General features: G+C 36.2%; 1 long non-coding RNA gene across 1 annotated transcript; it reads left to right on the top strand.

Moving 5' to 3' along the window:
* Nucleotides 1-1,989: 1,989 nt before the first annotated feature.
* LOC122726277 lies at nt 1,990-18,165 on the top strand. Its single transcript, XR_006352786.1, has 5 exons — nt 1,990-2,137; nt 8,897-9,080; nt 11,500-11,691; nt 11,968-12,159; nt 17,966-18,165. It is a non-coding gene; the product is annotated as an uncharacterized LOC122726277 (long non-coding RNA).
* Nucleotides 18,166-19,782: the final 1,617 nt, after the last annotated feature.

A 19,782-nucleotide genomic window follows, 5' to 3' on the forward strand; every position in this document is an offset into this window, starting at 1 on the left:
AAACTGCCTGTTCATATCCTTTGACCATTTCTCAATTGGGGTATGACTTGGATTCTTATAAATTTGATTTAATTCCCTATATATTTTAAAGATGAGGCCTTTATCAGAAGCACTGGCCTCAAAAATTGTTTCCCAGCTTTCTGCCTCCCTTCCAATTTTGGATGCATTGCTTCTGTTTGTACAAAATTTTTTAATTTAATATAATCAAAATCATCCATTTTGCTTTTTATAATATACTCTATCTCTTGTTTGGTCAAAAACTGTTTTCCTTTCCAAAGATGGGATATAACTCTTAATAGTAACCCTAGGGCAGCCAGGTGGTACAGTGGATAGAGCACCAGCCCTGGAGTCAAGAGTACCTGAGTTCAAATCTGGCCTCAGACACTTAACACTTACTAGCTGTGTGACCCTAGGCAAGTCACTTAACCCCAATTGCCTCGCTAAAAAAAAAAAAATAGTAACACTGAAGATGAGACCAAAAAATATGCCTGAAAACAGGTTATAAATGGCTCAGAAATTGATACTCTCTTAACAGAGCAGAGTAGGGGACCCCAATTTGAGGTCCTTCTACAATGCCCATGGAAAGTAAAGAATGAATAGAATATATAGAGTGAATCTATAACCCAAAACTAGAAACTCAAACTTTTGTGCCTATGTAAATGCACAGAAGTAGAGAGGACAGGATAAAATCAAGGAATACCTAACAGTTCAGGTTAGACTGGATCATGGAGTATATGAAGGAGGAAAAGGAAACCAAGTCTGGAAAAGCAAATATGAACCAGATTGTGGAGAGCCTTGAGTCTTTGTGTAACCAGCAGGTATTGCTATAAAGGGCAATTTAGCTAAGAAAAACTTTCCTTCTTCCCTTCTAAAAATTAAAAGGCTAGTTCCTCTCCGAATATACTTGTTTTCTGAAGTAGGCTCTTGGCTTTGGGCATTATCTTACAACTAGACACAGCCTTACTTCTTTTCTCCCCTCTCCATTCTCTCACTTGTGGCCCTGTAGATTCTCTGCCTCAAGCATCAGCATTTAGCTACAGGCAAAGAGCCCACTTAGAGTTTTAAATTGGAATGAATTAGCCCAAACCTGACTGTTTTCGTTTTCTTGATCTTTTGGGAAGCTTATTAAAACATCATCATAAAACTCTTGAGCTACTGCAAAGAAAAAAAAAATCAGTAACAGTTTTGCCAGAAATGAAGATCTCTGACCTGTTTAAATTTTATGAATTGGGGAGCCACTGGATCTTCCTCCCCATTTCCATTTTATGAAAAGAAACACATCGACTCAAGTAAAACAAATGAGATCAGATCTTATCTTTATCTAAAGAAATCCATTTTAAAGTTCTATCAAAAACAGTGAACACACAATTTAAAAGACAGGGAAATACCTAGTAATAAAAATATCTTCTGCTTAACAGTCAATAATAAAATACAGAGAGAATCAAAGTGAGGCAGTTCATCCCATTTCTAAAGTCCCTTTGTGAAAAGCAGTTCCATCATCTCCCAGATGGATTCTTTCATTAAGCATAGTAATGAGTAGAAGTTTCCAGTCACTCAAAGTCTTTTTGAGTTTCCACTACTCTCTCTGCCTCTGTTTGTGCTTTTCCCACCCTACATCTTTCTCATATTTATCCAAAGGGCTTAGTTTATTGATCCCAGATTTAAAATATCCCACTGAACTGAAAAATTCCATTCTTCCATTCAGAGTCTGGAACACTTCAGTCAGGGGCTGGTGTTCTCTATACTGCTGTGCGGAGGAAGCACAATATTTCTCCAGATGTTGGGGCTAGAGGAAAAAGCTCCCACCTTATTATTCAGAATCTAATACTTTATTGCTCTACATTGTGGATAGAAGAGGAGATGACTGATCTACATTTTTACTGCAGAAATGTATTTTATATTCCTGATTACTTTGGAAATGTTGTACACATTTAGTATCAATGGTAATATGTATTTTCACCTTTCAGAGGCATGTATAGTATATGAAGAAATAGATGAGGAAAAACAAACATACAGGTTAAATGGATAGCCGCCGGAAAAAAATATCCAAGAATAAGACAAAGGACTGAATTTTCTTGCATTCTAAGAATTCATTTAACTCCAGGATCACCTCCATTGAGAACAAAATGTGGAAGAGGTAAAATCAATTATCCCAGATGTGTTTAATATAAGTTTTTCATGGTATGTTTTAAACTAACCCTAATTTTTTTTTATGTGAGTTCTACCACTATTTTATGCTATTCTTCCATGTAAAATCTCACTCTGCCATGTTCAAAGCTATTAAGCATCTGTGATACCTTTATGTCATCAAAAATGTATAAAGATTAGAGATAGCCCCATCCCCTTCTAGAAACATCACTCTAAACGGTTCAGACTCACTTATCATACAATATCTTTATAATATTTATTCACAAAACAAGTCACTTCTTACATCTTCATCTTACTGTCTTCTCATTTAATCTCATAGATCCTAATGTATCAAAATTAAATTTACATATAAACATGTGCACACTCCCAGATATTTCATAGGTTGAGGCAATTGGGGTTAAGTGACTTGCCCAGAGTCACAAAGCTAGGAAGTGTTAAGTGTCTGAGGCTGGATTTGAACTTCAGGTTCCCCTGAATCCAGGGTCAGTGCTCTATCCACTGCACCACCTAGTTGCCCCAATATAGTGACATTTACAACTCAGTAAAGTATCTTTCTGTTAAAAATTCTGTTTGGCTCTTAATAATGTTATGGGCCTGGGTACCTCATCTGAATGGCCCTGGGTATCCCAGAAGCTTTCTGGGGTAAATCAAAAGAACCTTCTCCCTGAGAACCGAAAACCAAAGGACAGACACATCTAAAGAGATAAGTAGCACAGGATAGGGACTCAGTTCAATTCCAGGACCACCACCCTTCTTTCCAGTCTCCCTCACCCCTGGGGAGATAAAATTAGGTGTGGCTGCTGCCTCTTGTGGCATGAGGAGGAGAGAAATGGCTTGAGAGATCCGCCGCCAACCTTCACCCACTCCCCCAGCCACCACCAATAGAGGGATGGTCCTCCCCCAATAAGGGAACTTTCCACAGTCAGACAATCACCTCATCGGACCACCATTGTCCTCTATAAAGTATCTGCCTGTCTTCTGCTCAGGGAGATAGGTATCTCAAGGAGCCACACTCTGTGCCTTCTCCCCATGACAAGAGGTCCAAGGATTTCTCTCTTGGTTTCCTTTCCCTAGCTCCTAAATAAACTATTATTTTATTCTAATTGGATTTGTGTTCAAGAGGGTGTAATTCTATTAAAGAGGAATTCCTAAGAACCCCCACCCCAAGCCCCCATCTATTTCCTCCATAACAATTATATAACAATCATATCTGTAGTGCTTGGGGGAGAGCCATAGCAATATATTTGCTGGGATAACAAGAATAAAGGATAATGGATAACCCGAGTGCTGCTTCAGAATGCTTACAATGCAGATAGATCAAAGAGGGTCCCAATAAGTTTAATGGACCCTCTTTGAAGGATCTATGGAAGCACATGGACAAAAATCCTAGAGGATGAGAAAGCTGGATAAGTTGCAATCAAGGTCAGAAGAGGTACTCACATGATGAGATCATCGATCCACTGATACATTGAAGTAGAAGAAATAATGGCAAACTAAACAAATCTCCCTTTATTTCACTCTCCAAATTAAAGTTGACTTGGGTGGTATTCATGCCTTACAAATAGAAATCGGGAGCAGGTGCCATGGGTTGCCTCACTTTAGGTAACCAGTTTGCTCTCCACTGACTTTAACATTTTCCTCATACAGATAAGTCACTCAAGTAATTAAACCTTAGAAAGTTAAAAAACAAACAAACCTGATTTTAAAAATTAGTATAAATTTGTTGGTCTATAACATTATAATAGACTATCATTTGCTATAAATTTAAGATATTTCTCTGGTCGATAACATATGAATAGATGTGTGTATGTGCGTACGTATGTATATGTGTGTATATGTATGCATATATATGCAATATTGTATCAGCATGCTAAATATCTCCAAGGTTCTTGGATGGTTCTCTGGTCTCATTTATATGGGCACTCCTACCAACAGTACAGTTACTTAAAAACAAAACTTAGAGAAGAAAACATGAGGTGTATTTTTTACTAATGCTTTATATCTCTGTACCTAAAATTTAATATTGCTTCATTAATCTCAAGATAGTTTGTTTTTAGAGAAGCCAAGGCTGTGATAATGCAGGAATGTTAAGGAGTTGAACTTAACCAATCTCTGGTACCAGGCAGAGATAGCAAATTCATCTTAGGTTGTTTTTACTTAGCTGAAGTGTTTCCAGGGCCATCATTAGGAGTACAGAGTCTGGCTAAATAATACTATGTGTCCCCTACATCAAACACCCACGAGCACATGTGGCATTTTTATAGCTATAGTGTTATATTAAAATAACTGGCCTTGAAAGGATGGGAGACTCGATCTATTTACAAGCATTTATTAGAATGCTCCTATTTGCTAGGCATTGCAATAGGTGCTGGGAATCCAAATATATATATATGAGATAACCCCTTCCCTTGAGGATTTTGCACTAATATTAATTTCTAAACTGAGAGGATGCATGAAAGAAGTTTTTCTACTTGCCTTAATTAAGGTCTTTTCAGTCGAATTAAATATATTGGAGTCTCGGGGTTATTTTTTTCTAGTACCAACTATTTTTTTAGTAGTAACATTTATTAATTATATTAAAAGTTAGGAGAGCAATGCCTGCAGGCTCAAAACCCCCCAGCACACATATTGTCTGTAAGAGAGAGCACATGGCTCCAAGCAGAGTTCAGAAGTTCCACATTACCTAGAGAGAGAGCTACTGGAGAGCTTCCTTGCCTACTGTGCCCAGAATGGCATTCACCTCGTGATCTCAGTCTCTTTTCTCTAGTTACCAACTATTAATGAGCCACCAAACTTATCTCTCCTTTAAGCCCTAAGGCCCTAATTGAAGCCCGGGGAAGGGTCCTGGAGAGATGTGTCTGGTTTGCCAGACACTAAGGATGACTTTGTCTGTACCATTGACTTAACATCTATTCTTTTACTAGCACAGGGCTTTGAAAAGGATATTGGATCACATATTCTAATATGATTAACAGGAGACATAGATTCCATTCTACTTTGGCAATTTATCAGGAACAACCTTTCCCATCGTCCTATTTACATGCTGCTTTAACCTCCCTAATCCTCTGCACCTTCTATAGACCTTCATCACTTTCTAATTTTCTTTGCTCTCTTTCTAACCACTGCAAAAGCAAATTTGATTTGATATGCAGAACTCAAAATGCCCAATGCTCAAAGGGGCAAAAGCTACATTAAAGAGAGTCAAGGCTTCATGATTAACTCATTATGTATCTCATGACAAGGCAGGTTTGGGTTAAGGCAGAATGGCTTCTAATAGCTCAAGCTAGCTCAATTGGAATTGAAAAATTCAATTTGATTAATGAATTGATTTCCTCATCCCTACCCTTTGCCAGATTTTGTTGATTTCATTGGCAGTTGTGGCTCAGTGGAAGTGTGCTGAACTTGGAGTCAAAGAAGACCCTAGTTCAAATCTAGCTTCAGATACTTACTAATTGTTAACTCACAGCAAGTCATTTACCTCTGTTTGCTATCAGTTTCCTGATCTGTAAAATAGGGATAATAGTAATCACCTCCCTTGCAGGGTTGTTTTGGGGATCAAATGAGATATAATTGTAAAGCACTTAGCAGAGTGCCTGGTATATAGGAAGTACCATATAAATATTAACTAATATTGCTATCTACCAATGCAGAGTAGCAACTGTTTTCCAATTTATCTTGAAAGGTGATTTGGGCTCTGATAAGTTTAACTGATATGCCCAGGATCAAACAGGAAGTATATATCAGAGGTAGATCTTAAAACCCAGTTCTTATCTACTCCAAAGCCAGCTCTCTATCTACTACATCACACTGCTTCTTCAATCTTTACACAATTAATTTATGCAGTAGTTAAATCAGAACTTTTAACATTGCTTGACCCAAATAATTTTATTTCAATTAGCAGGGTTATCAACACCCATAGGTTGTATGGTAATTGGAGAAAATCACTGAGCTTAAGAAGATGACAAAGGGAAAAAGTATTCAACAAGTTTCTTTCCTCATTTGAATATTGACAAGGAGGTGATAGGAATCCACACATCTCTATCCTCCTCCCTCCCTTTTCTTACATCACCATAGGCTTGTTGCCTGTCCTTTCACATGCTAAAGCAAGTTAGGGTAAGAATGGATGAGAGCAGAGTCAAATTATATAGTACATGCACGAGCTATTAAAGAATCTTGAGAAGCTATAAAATGGTGTGCTGACTTTATTTATTGTTCCAATCCTCTGCATCATCTGTAGGGGTCAAGGTAAGCTACTGAACTGGATTAACTTGGGAAGCAGAAAGTCCTATTGTAGGAAATAATTTTGTGAAAAGAGGGGAAAACTGAAAAAAATTAGTTAAAGTGCTCTCAATTCTAGGGCAAAATAAGATAATGACCAAAAAAGGGGGGGTGGGGGGTGGGTGGAAAGAAGGAAGGAAAATATTGGTTCTTTTTGAAGGAAGATTTGATTATTTTGTTCTTTTAGGATGGCATAGCCTGAGAGAGAGGCAATAATATTAGACATTTCAAGAGATGTTGCTTCATTTTGCAAATTTAAGGCTTAATTAGTACTCTACAACCTGCTGCTAGGTCTGACCCTATGGAAATGCATGTACCATGTATACTTCACATCTGAACATCCTCAGTATCCTTATTTCTGGGCTCTTTTTAGTGGTGATGATGATTGATTGATTGATTGATTGATTGATGGTGATACCTCATATTTAAATAGCACTTTAAGGTTTGCAAAGCATTTTACAAATTTTATTTAATTTGATAATCATAACAACCAGGGAATAGAGCTATTATCATCCCTATTTTGCAAAAGAGGAAAGTGGGGACATAGAGATTAAATGACTTGCCCAAGGACACACAGCTAGTAAGTGAGTTCAAATTTGAACTCAAGTTTTCCTGATTTCAGGTCCAGTGTTGCTCTACTATGCCATGTTGCTTCCTTTTATCTGGTTATCTATCTATGTGTCTTCTATCTATGTATCTATTATCTATTTTACTGAAGGAAATAAAAAACTATCTAATTCTGGAAAAGTTAGAGAGGTGTGTGTTTGTGTTTTTAATTCCTCTTAACAACCATGAACCAACACTAACATTTCCACATGCAACAAAGTAAATAAAGAGTTTTCTCTGATACCTTGATAACATAATGCTTAACTGAGATCACAGCTCGGAAGGTGCCAGAAACAACACACATATCTGAATGAACTGAAAAGTCAGGCAGACCATTTCATGAGTTTCCTGTCAGGAGTAAAAGAAAACTTGAGTGTATTGCTTCCAAGCCTGTAAGCTTTGATTGGCCCATTGTTTTACTATTTAAAAGAGTCACTGACGTGCTAAAATAATCCAGGCTTCTCTCTTGGCTCCCAATCTGATTATTACATTCTGTCAATTCTACCCAATGCTGTGCTGGAAATATATAATTCTTGACTCTCTTTAAAAAAAAAATAGGCACATAACACACTTTTAAATTTATTCTGTATTGCTAGTATTTCTAGATCACTTTTTCATCTAGATAACAAACAAAACATTAACCCAGTCTTGCTTTGTAGTGTTTGCCAATTTCCAAGGTGCCAATGTTCATGCTGGAAAATTTACCAATCAGCTCTCGTGAGCAGATATGAGTTGCTTCTCACACATCTGATTTTTATCACTATTTTACCTCCTAAATTATCTATTCCTCTCTATTTTTCATTACCTGTGACTCTATGGTAAGAAGTTTTTAACCTTTTTTTTTTTAATGTGCCCTGGATCCCCATGGCAGTCTGGACCTATTCTCAGAATAATGATTTGTTACCTAGCATTGATAATTGAAGGGAAACGTTAAGTTTCAGTAGAAATTAGTGAAATTTTTTTAAAATGTAAATTTTTCCCATCCATGTTTCATAGATCATCTGAAATTTATATATTTATGGATTCTGGACTCCGGTTAAGACCCACTGTCCTCTGTCCTTGGTATCACCCACCTGAACTATAGAAGAGTATGTAAAATTTCAGAGTTGGCACAATATATCCATTTTGCACATTGAAGTCATGCCTTTGGATTAGACAACAGCAGATTATGGAATGGCTTCCCAAAAACTATCATTGAAATTCATGTGGGATTCTAGTATTCTATTAACCATTAGCAAAACATCCTATTTGGTCCTCCTACCTCCATTCTCTCCCTCAGCTCCAATCCATCCTTTACACTGTTACCCAAGAAATGTTGTTAATCTGCTAATTTAACACCACTTCTGGATTGAAAAACCTTGTGAAATTCCCCCAACTCTTCAGAGTTCACACACTGTAGCAGTTCTTTTAGTTTTTTTCTCCTTACCCAGTGTTCTTGGCTCCAGACATTTCTTCATCCTTCCTCCTTTACTTCCAGAAAACATATACTTTAACAGTTTCATCATGAGGCGAGTTTCATAGTTCTAATGGTGGAAAACTTCAGGTGTTTCAGATTGGTGGAGAAGATCTTTCTGTCAAATAGGTCTTTATAACAGCCTTGAAATCAAATTATGCATGTAGTTTGTAATCTTATAATCCTAAATAGAAGACTTAGCCCCTGTTTATAATCAGTTGAGGATACAAAGTATAGAATTCAAATAATGAGTCCAAGATATAAGAAGTACAGATAGCATACCCATAGGGACAATGTAGTCAGCTAAGAGATGAAGCTCTTTGCCCAATGTAGTCAGACTGAACTTCTCACTGATAGAACCAACATGTCCTATGTGGCATCATCCATACTGATCTCTGATATTTTTCATAGAAGACAGCAAAAAGTGTGGACCTCCACTGACTATTAAGAATGGAGATACCAATAGGCCTATCAAAGAAAGAATACCCACCAGGGTCTTTTGTAGAGTACAAGTGCCAACTGTTCTATCTTCTAGAAGGAGACAAGAAATCTTTTTGTGAAAGTGGGACATGGACAGATGCACCCAGGTGTCTAGGTAAGTGGAATAAACTTAATTAAACATTAAAAAGGGGAATTTTTTTTAAAAAGCATATTTTTATACATTAGCCGTGTTATTGAGGGGGCAAGAAAAATAAAGAGAAAAATAAGCTAATAAAAAAGAAGGAAAAGAAACTTTATTGATTGCAGATTTTAAGAAATAGACTGTTTACCTCAGATTGTTTTACCTATTAAATTTAATTTTTCATTTATCTAATCTCGTGGCTGAATACCACAATAGAACTAATTTTGGGGGGGATCCAGACTTACACTTTCCCTGTGTATAGAACTCCTGTGGTGGAAATTCTCTCTACCAATTCATATGACAACTTTTCTTACAGTCAGTCAATAAACATTAAGAATTGCCATAGGTACTGAGAAGTTAATTGACTTTCCCATGTTCCTGGCTCCAGAATGTGTCGAGACAGTAACTAAACTTAGCTCTCTCTGAATCCAGGGCCAGTCACTGTCTCCACTGTGTTATTGTGCTGCCTTTTTAGAACTAAATAAATCTCTTTTTTAAGATACCAATTATTTAGAATTTTCCATGTATACGTGGAATTCCTATTGATCAAAAATAAAAAATTAGTGAGATAACTTGGGTATATTTCATTGACACATCATTATTTTTTATTCAATATTTTTTTCATGAACCTCATTTTACCATTTATTAACCCTATTAGAAGTTGTAGTTTGAATCTTACTTTATAAAATAGATCAATATTTTAATACTTCTTGTTCTTTTTTTTTATTTTTTTTAAATTTTTTTGTGTGTGAGGCAATTGGGTTAAGTTACTTGCCCAGGGTCACACAGCTAGTAAGTGTTTAGTGTCTGAGGCCAGAATTGAACTCAGGTCTTCTGAATCCAGGGCTGGTGCTCTATCCACTGGGCCACCTAGCTGCCCCAATACTTTAATACTTCTTTAGTTATATGTAGCATTCCCTCTGGGCTAACTCCCTTGACTAATATAGACCTGAGGGTCCCAAAGACAGACACTACCACTTGTCTAGGGAAAACCCTGTGTGACTAGTCTTACCTCCAAGCCCCTGCTACCAACTCTCCATTTATAATCAGTCAGTAGATAATCAGCTTTCAGGAAAGGCATTTACTAAGATGGTATAATATGACAGTAGTTAAAAAAATATTATCCCAAAAAACTTGGGCATACTACCACACAAATATATATAAAATATCCATAGGAAAAGTAGGATCAGATTTAGAGTACATAGGTAGTAAGGAACAGGGATAGCAGAGGAATGCCTTAAAACCTCTAGCCCTAGAAATTGTTTTCTCCCGTTTACAATTTCCCTCAGGTACTCTCTCTGCTAGATAAGCCACTCAGCTGAACTCCAGGATCTCTATAGTCATTTGAGAACCATCGCCAAAACTTATCTTTTGATGATTTAGAATGATAAGAAGAGAATTGTATCCCACTTAGTGCTAGGGTTGAATTGTAGCAAACTAGTTTTACTGGTTTTGTTTCCTTATTAGGGCCCTATTTGAACTCAGCTCCTCCTGAATCCAGGGCTGGTGCTTTGTCCACTGCATCCACCTAAAGGTCCCAAATGCTGCCTTTTCTTAAGTGACTATCTCTCTGCATTTATCTATCATTGGTGTGTCTCTCCACTCAAGATGCAGATTATTTCTTTCGTGAGACAGCATTGTACAGCAGAAAGATTTCTGGATTTGAGTCAGGAAACTGAGTTCAGATTCTGACTCTGTTTTCTATGTGACTTTGAGCAAAGCCATTTAACCTTCCTAGACCTGTTTCCTCATCTGTAAAATGAAGTGTTTTGGACTGGTTGGTCCCTAGGTCTAGGAGCCTTGGGAGCTGCTGTCACACCAGCACATTCTGCTTTTGTTACTGCTTACTGTAGCCAAAAGCTACATGCCTTTTGAAACTCACAAGGTTAACTAGACATTTCCAACTCAGCATGCTCATTCACTTGAGATCAGAAAGAACAAACACCAAAGAGACAGAAGTGGCCATGCCAGGGAGGGGAATGAAGCTGGCTGACCTTACCCTACCTGGCTCTTAAGAGGCATTTCAAAGCAATCAACACATTTCAGTTAAAGGGAAGAAAGAGGGGCAGTTAGGTGGCACAGTGGATAAAGCACTGGCTCTGGATTCAGGAGGACCTGAGTTCAAATGTGACCTCAGACACTTGACACTTACTAGCTGTGTGATCCTGAGCAAGTCACTTAACCCCAACTGCCCCCCCACACACACACACACACAAAGAGAATAAAGGTAGGGTTTTTTGTGAATTCCAGTTCAGTGGCCAATTAAAAGAATCCTCATGATCACCCTTTACAAGCCACACACACACACACACACACACACACATATGCACCACCTTTATTCTCTTGTTTTTGTTTTTGTACTCAAACTCTGGAACTAAATCTGTCTTTTCAGATCCATGGTTTTGTTACATTAGAAGAAATGGCAGAGCAGAAACTGATCCCAAAAGGAGGTCTAATGAAAGCATGTACTTGGAAGTGGGAGATTCCATTGAAATTCACTGTATATCAGGATACACACTTCAGTCCAAATTGGATTTCAAAGTGGAGTGTAAAAGAAATCAAACTGTGTATCCCAAATGTATAGGTAGGTAAAAATAAGCATTATCTTTCACTGCCTAGAAATCACTGTTGATTATTCCCTTCTATCACAGACAATGAGAAACAAAATAGTATTGGGAGGAATTGCTATTCCTTTCCATGACTGTGATAAACACAAGCATGCTTTGTTAGTTCAAATGATTTGGGGAAAATGTTTTTTTAAATGTTTGCAGATAACTTTCAAAAAGATTGTTGAAAAGCTTCTACATCACATATGACATGTTTGCATTTTGCTTTTTGTTTTGTTTTGTTTTGTTTTAAGAGAAAGGTCAGCTGCAGGATTGTGAATTGCCCCCAACAACTTCTGAATGGGTATTTTATCTACTCGGTAAAAAGCAGAGAATTTAGAGATGGTGTGGCTATTCATTATCGGTGTGAGAACAATTTTGAACCTAAATCACCAGTGAAATAATTTGCAGTAATGGAAAGTGGCAACCTGAGCCAGAGTGTGTAGGTAAGAAAAGTTTAGAAACAACACACTTTCTATCTTCTAGAAATGAAAGATTGTTTAAAAAGCTTTTCAAGTTTATTACTATCATTTAAATAATGACACAAATTTAAATTAGAAAAATCATTTGATTGATTTATGATGAATTGATAGAGGAATCTTGCTTTGAATAGTCAATGAATGCATTCCAGAAAGCTTTGGAAGAGAGAACAATAAACTAGAATTCAGGAGACAAGGGGACAGCTAGGTGGCACAGTGGATAAAGCACCAGCCCTGGACACTTGACACTTACTAGCTGTGTGACCCTGGGCAAGTCACTTAGGCCCTCATTGCCCTGCCCAAGGGGGAAAAAAAAAGAATTCAGGAGACATGTTTTGCCTCTATATTGTGACTTCATAAAAGTCACTTGCTTCTCTAGACTCAGTTTTTTTGGTCTATAAAATGACATGATTAGTCTATCAAGAGTTCTTAGCCTTTCATGTGTTATGACCACTTTGAGGACCTCTTCTCAAAACAATGGGTTTTTAAAAATTCATAATCTTAGAAAATATTAAATTTCAGTTAGTGGTGAGTGAAAATAAAGATGTAATATTTTTCCAATCTCAGTTTACAGAATCTCTGATGGGCCACTTGGGAGTCCCTGGACCCCAAGTTAAGGACCCTGGACTAGATGATCTCTGAGGCTCTTTCCTGTGCTGAAATTCTAAGATTCCATAAAATATTATTTTGTACATTAAATATTTCAAATGTATTGAGGAACTTTCTTGTCTTTGGAAGAAATACAGACTACTATGTATGTTCACATTGGTCTTCTCTCTGCTTGTTAATCTATTCAATTAATTTATTTGAATCATCATATTTCTATCTTATGTCCCATATAAAATTTGTATAATTTTTCAAAAATCTTACTAATGGTAAAGTTATTTTAAAAAGTAGTAAAACTATATCATGCTTATATTTGTTCTTTTTTTTGTGGGGCAATGAAGGCTAAGTGACTTGACCAGGGTCACACAACTAGTAAATGTCAAGTGGCAGAGGTGAGATTTGAACTCAGTTCCTCCTGAATCCAGGGCCAGTGCCTTTTTCACCTGCACCACCTAGCTGCACCTTTATATTGTTCTTATAAGCAGTTTTACTAGTAAGCTAATATAGCCTATTTCACTTAAGCTTTATGGGTTCAGGTTTATTGAACTAGGCTATGGCAGAAGTTTAGCTATTGTCCTTCTTAGGAAGGAGTTTAATAAGGAAAATTTAATAAAATATAAATTTTAAAATATAAATTTTATTTCATGGAAGTGTTTAATTCACCTAAAGAAAGAAAGTAAAGTTTAGCAGTGTCATTTGTATATAAAGAATGGATTGCTTGTTTTAATGATCTTTGCCTATTTAATCTTATTTGGCAGGAAATAGTAACCTAGCCATCATTTATATTATATGCATTTATAGAGTCATGGAATGTCAGAGAAGGAAGGGACCTTAGAAGTCACTTAGTCTAACCTGTGTTTAAATGGGAATCAACTTTATAATATCTCTTAAAAGTGGTGATTCAATTTGAAGATCTCCAGTGAGATCTTCCCAGAAAGTAAAAAATGAGCTAAAATCTGACTTCTCTGTAACTGTCACCCTTTGCTCTTATTTCTGTCTTCCTATGCCAAGCAAGTCTAAATTTCCTCTTCTGTCCTATCTGATAAGCAAACTCTGCAAGGACTTGAAACTGCAATTATATCCCCCACCCCCAAATGTTTTCTAGTCTAAATCCCTATGTGCTTCAGCACATTTCCTATTTCTTGTTCTCCACTGCCCTCATCATCCTGGTTGGGCTCTTCTCAGCATTCTCAAGCTCATCATTATTCTTCCTTAAAATATAGTGCCAGAATAGAATGCAACACTTCAGATATGACATGAGCAACTTAGACTTCAATGGAAATTACCACCTTCAGTGTTTAAGAAATTATGTTTGAAATAGTACCATAAGTCCACTAAAGTTTTTGACCATCATGTCACTCTTGATTCATGTTGAATTTATAGACCATTAAAATTTCTAGGCGCTTTTATTTTACTAAACTCCTATCAAACTAGACTTCCCTCTACTGTATTTGTGATCATTATTTTTTTGAATCCATGTGTAGTAATTTACATTTATTCCTTTTAAATTTAATATTATTGGAGTCCAGCCCAAAGTTTCAACCTATCAAAATCTTTTGGATCCTCATTCCTTCATCCAAGATGTTAGCTGTGCCTCTAAGCTTTGTGTCATCTGCCAATGGATAATTACACCATCTATCTTGATCCATCAATGAAAACCATTGAAGAGCAGAGTATCTGACATATTCTGCATATGCTTATGATTTATTACTTCTGGATCTTTGTTTATAACCTTCCTATTCATAATACAACCTCCCACTCTCCTCTACCAGTAGAGCTTTTACTTATCCTCCAAGGTCAAATTTAAATGTTATCTCCTTTCTCAATCATTTCAAATGAAAGTGGTGTCTTCTCCTGATAGTAGATTACATTTATATAGTGCAGTATAGTTTTATAGTGTTTACATACATTATCTGATTTGATCCTCCCTGCAAATACATGAAGTAATAGTAAAAACCTTTGTAATAGAAAAGTACAAGTCTTGGATCAGAGGACTAGCTATGTGAGGTTGTCAAATCATCACTTAACTCTCTTCACCTGTTTTCACATCTCTACTATTGAAATAACACCTATCTCATGGTATTTTATAGAAAGAAACTCTTATAAATTTGAAATGGGTATGTAAATGAGAATTACTAAAAGTTTCAACATAAATTTAGAGATATAGTTTAGGTAGAATAAGTAGAAACCAAAATGTAAATCCTTGAGTACTGTTTAAGGTATGGCAATTATAACTATAGCTTCTAAGTATTTACTTCAGTAATCTGCTACATATCTCTAGCAACTCTAAAATACCTTTTTTAGTGTCACAAAAATTTCTAAGTTGTAAGGTCAGATGAAGAAAAACCACAGTCTCCAGCCATAGAAAATAGGTTTATTGAGAGAGGGTCTGTCTCACAAACAAAGCCAGTTTCAGGTCTAGGACCCAAGACCCAGAACCCAGGACCCAAGGGTATTTATACCCAATAAGCTCCTTCTACAACATAATTCACACCACACAATCCAAGTGGTGTATGTACAATATGTATAAGAACCATCAGTCTCATGTACAATCAAGTTGCTAACACATAAATCTATCAGGATTTTACCAGGGGTGCTTGAAATCACTAGTGTTGATTTGTTGTTGTTTTTTTGGCAGACAGCAGAATCCATCAATTTTCATTAGATGACTTTTCCTCAAGCTCTGATTGGTCTGTTCTAGCTCAGAAGTTACTATTTTTGGTACTTGACCTTTAAGCTGATTGGTAGATGCCTAACCACAATTGGAATTGAGTTGATGGATACTGGATATGTGATTTCTAGATCAGTTTACAATATAGCATTTATATAAGCACTATTAATATCTGTCTTATTTGCTCCATTATTATTTATTTAAGCTACTAAAGAATAACTGAACATATTAAATCACAAATTGTAGTCTGTATACTGATTATTACCATAGTTAAATTACTTATCTCTAAGGGGTGGGGAAAATCTCACTCATACTAGGCAATATTTATAAAGACACACAGCCTGAGTTGAGGGATCCCTCTACTAAATGAGAAAATAAGAAATATCATAGAATCATCAGATCATAAAATAGGACATTTAGACTCTGGAGATACTTTTGCCTACCTCTATGCTGTACTGGCTGGGTTCTAAGAATCCAGCTGCCAAACTTCCCTTTAAGGTTCTAGGGGTTTCTCTACGGAGTTGAGGGTATCTTTTCTTTTTCTTTTTTTTTGGGGGGGGTGGGACAATGAGGGTTAAGTGACTTGCCTAGGGTCACACAGCTAGTAAGTGTTGTGTCTGAGGCAAGATTTGAATTCAGGTACTCCTGACTCCAGGGCCGATGCTCTATCCACTGTACCACCTAGCTGCCCCTCTTCCAATGGCTTTTGAGGAATATTCACACTTAATGTTAAAACTTAAATTGATTTAATTGTGTTCTCAACTGGTTAAGATATAATGGCATCTTATCACTAAAGTGGAATGGGGTAATTGCTCAACCAACTCAATGACCTCAGCCTCATAAGAGATAAAGAGCTTAAATGGCCTTTAGAGGCTGTCTAGTTTAAATTCTTCATTTTACAAAGGACAAAGCTGAGACTCAGAGAGGTTATCTTCCTTCTAGTTTGATTTTTGCATATGGTTGTAGAACTGGCAAAAGAAATTTGGGCTGGCTAGCTTTGTTTTTCATTCTTATTTTTATTAATACCTTGGGTTTTTTAACATTACTTTAATAACAATTGCCAATGATAGGTAGCATTTATTTAGTGATTTAAGGTTTGCAAAGTGTTTTTCCTATGTTGTCTTATTTGACCCTTTATTCCCAAGCATATCCTTCCATTTTCCCCTATCCAGTAAGCCATTCCTAGCAATGTCTTAGATCTGAAAAGAAAAACAAAAGCAGTCCAGCAAAACTAGGGAATTCATAAACCATGTCTGATCACATGTGTGAACCTTCATACCTGTAGGCATTCACTTCCATGATGGGGGTGGTATTTTTTCCAACCCTTTCATAGGACCAGACATGACCATTATAATTATAAAGCATTTGGTTTGCAATTTTTCATTCTTTCCATTTACATTGTTGGAAGTCATCACACCTATTGTTTTCCTGGTTCTTACTTCAATCTGTATCAAATTATTTAAGTCTTTGGGCTGACTTTTAATGTGAGCTGGTAGTGTGGCATAAAAGATAATTGCTAGGATTCAGGAGGCACTAGTTCTATCCCTGTTACTTTCATTGACTGTGTGACTTTGGACAAGGCACTTATTATCTCAGGTCCTCAAAGTCCTCATCTGTCAAACAAGGGATTTTAAATACTTCAACATTTATTAAATATCTACTGTGTAGATATTTATGAAATACCATGCTGGGTGATGGGAATATAGAGACAAAACTGAAATAAATTTGACCTCAAAATGCTTATATTCTATGATAATTAAATTACACACACATATTATATATATATATACATATACATATATATATACATACATACACATACACACAACATGTTTCAGAAGGGAATGCATATTAGCTTTTGGAATCAATAAGGTCATCATGTACTAAGTTGGGCTATGTGATCTCTAAATCTCCTTCCACCTCCAATATTTATAATTTGCATTCTCAAAGTCTGCCTCCAATTGGACTGGGAATACAACTAGCATGTATATACATTTTTAGTTATGTCACCACAGAAAAAAAGTTGCAAAATAGAATATTATGCTTTTTATATAATTCATTTTCTTATACCAAGCATCATTCTCATTTTGTAGATGAGCATAAGAGATTTTCCCAAGTCCACTTATCCAGTAAATGATAGAGCTGGAACTGGAATTCAAGTGTTATAATTCCAAATTGATTGGGTTCCCTCTCCCCCACCACACCATACTGCCCTCCATAGTTAATCTAGCTTCATTGTTTCCGTTTAACATTTTTCATAAATACACTATATAAGTGTAGGGTTTTTTGTTGTTTAAGCCATTTTGGTTTTTATTGAGAATAATACAAATAATTTTTTCTAACTATGACAATTTTCATAATATAGTAAGTATAAGATTTTTGGTTTAGGTAATTTAGGATTTATTGGGAAATATTACAAATAATTTACTCTAAATGTGATAATTTATTGAAAATGCCTCACTAAATGTAACTATGTGACTTTTTCTCCCCTTTCAGATGTGGGATGTGGAGTGCCTCCAGAGTTTGAGAATGCTGATATTATTGGTTCTAAAAAGCCCAGTTATCTATCTGGGGAAGCAGTGGCACTATCAAATGTCATACAGGCTTCAAAATACAGGTTCAAAACAACATAACATGTTCTGGAGGAAAATGGACTGGTTCACCATATTGTTACAGTGATTATGGATCTGGACATTTTAATTATTATTAAGCAATTGATAAGTGCTCAGAAGTCCACAGAACAAATCATTAAGCATGTCTTGATAAGGCTTTTCTCTTAAGACAAAAATACACAAAAAAGCTCTGAGATGCACATATATTACTAAAGAGGTCTTTGACAAAAATCAGACATTTGATTTTATCAGTACAGCAAAACCTCCAGATTAGGGGACATCCTTCCACCAATACTGGGGAAGGCACCTTCTCTGCAACTTATACTCTTGGGGAGTTAACTAAAAAGGTTAAATGACTTGCCCAGGTCACATACACAGTATGTTGTCAGAGGTGGGTCTTGAACCAAGGCCATCCTGGCTTCAAGGATGATTCTCTACCTAACATCCCATTATAACCCCTCTTTTTAAAAATAAAATATTTTATTATATAGATTTTATTTTATTCATGGAATTAAGACAAGAATTCCCATCACATAGTACAATAAAAAAATGATTGCACATGAAACTGCAAATCTACCCTGTATAGCTTGCAATTCCTTTCAATATACAAACAAAAGTATTGTGTAATTCCTTTTTTTTCTTCCCTCCCTCCCAAGATGCCTCTCTTTTTAAAAAGAAATCATTTAAACATTTAGTTTCTCTTTATTTATCTCACTAGGTTAGGGGAAGGAGGGTAGCACAGACAAGAAGAATATCACTGATAGGAACTTTTTCCTCAAATGAAGCCTAAATTTGTTTTATTTCCACTTTTACACATTGTTCCTCCTTTTGCCCTCTGGGGCCAAACAGAATAAGTCTAGTACTTCTTCCATATATCACCCTTGCAAATACTTTTAAAAATAGCTTTCATGTCCTCTTCCAACTCTTCTTTTTTTAGTCTAAACATCCTAAGTTCCTTCAACCAGTCATGATGAGGCATGAAGTCATGGATCTTTGCCATCTTAGTTGACCTCCTCTCTATACTCTCCTTTCATAACTCTCCTTCCTAACATGTGATGCTCAGAACTAAGGACAATACTGCAGATATGATCTCACAGATCAGAATATTATAAGACTATCACTTCCTTCTTCCTAGAAGACATGAACCTCTCAATATACTTCAAGAACCTACTACCTTTTTTCACTACCATTTCAATATGCTCCCTGAGAGCAGAAACTATTTCACTTTTGTATTTGTATCCTAAGTGTGTAGTACAGCACTTGAGGTATAGAGTAGGTGTTTAATAAAACCTTGCTAACTGATTAATTGGTTGATGTATTTTTTTAAATAAATGTAATAGAGAGGTACAAAGAAAATGGGAAGCTAGAGGGCTGGGAGGAAAAGAAAGATGGAAGAAAAGAAATAGTTTTCAATTACAAAGGTATTTTTAAATAAACAACTCAAAAAAAAATTGCTTTAGTCAAATCTCATTAATTAGTGGTTACTGAAGAAGGCATCCGTTATAGTTCTAAGTGATATCCCCCTTTGGTGTTGTCTTGGTGGATGCTGTATGATATTGGAGGTATGGGGTATCAGCTTAGAAAAATTTAGAAGTCCTATGAGAATGGTTTTAAGTCTGAAATACATATCTCTCTGGGAGTGACTGGGTGAAAAACATAGAAAATGCACAAATGGAAAAGGTAGAATCAAGAAACTGAAAA

Source organism: Dromiciops gliroides, chromosome 4, assembly GCF_019393635.1.
Source record: "Dromiciops gliroides isolate mDroGli1 chromosome 4, mDroGli1.pri, whole genome shotgun sequence".
In the NCBI taxonomy this organism is placed as follows: Eukaryota; Metazoa; Chordata; class Mammalia; order Microbiotheria; family Microbiotheriidae; genus Dromiciops; species Dromiciops gliroides.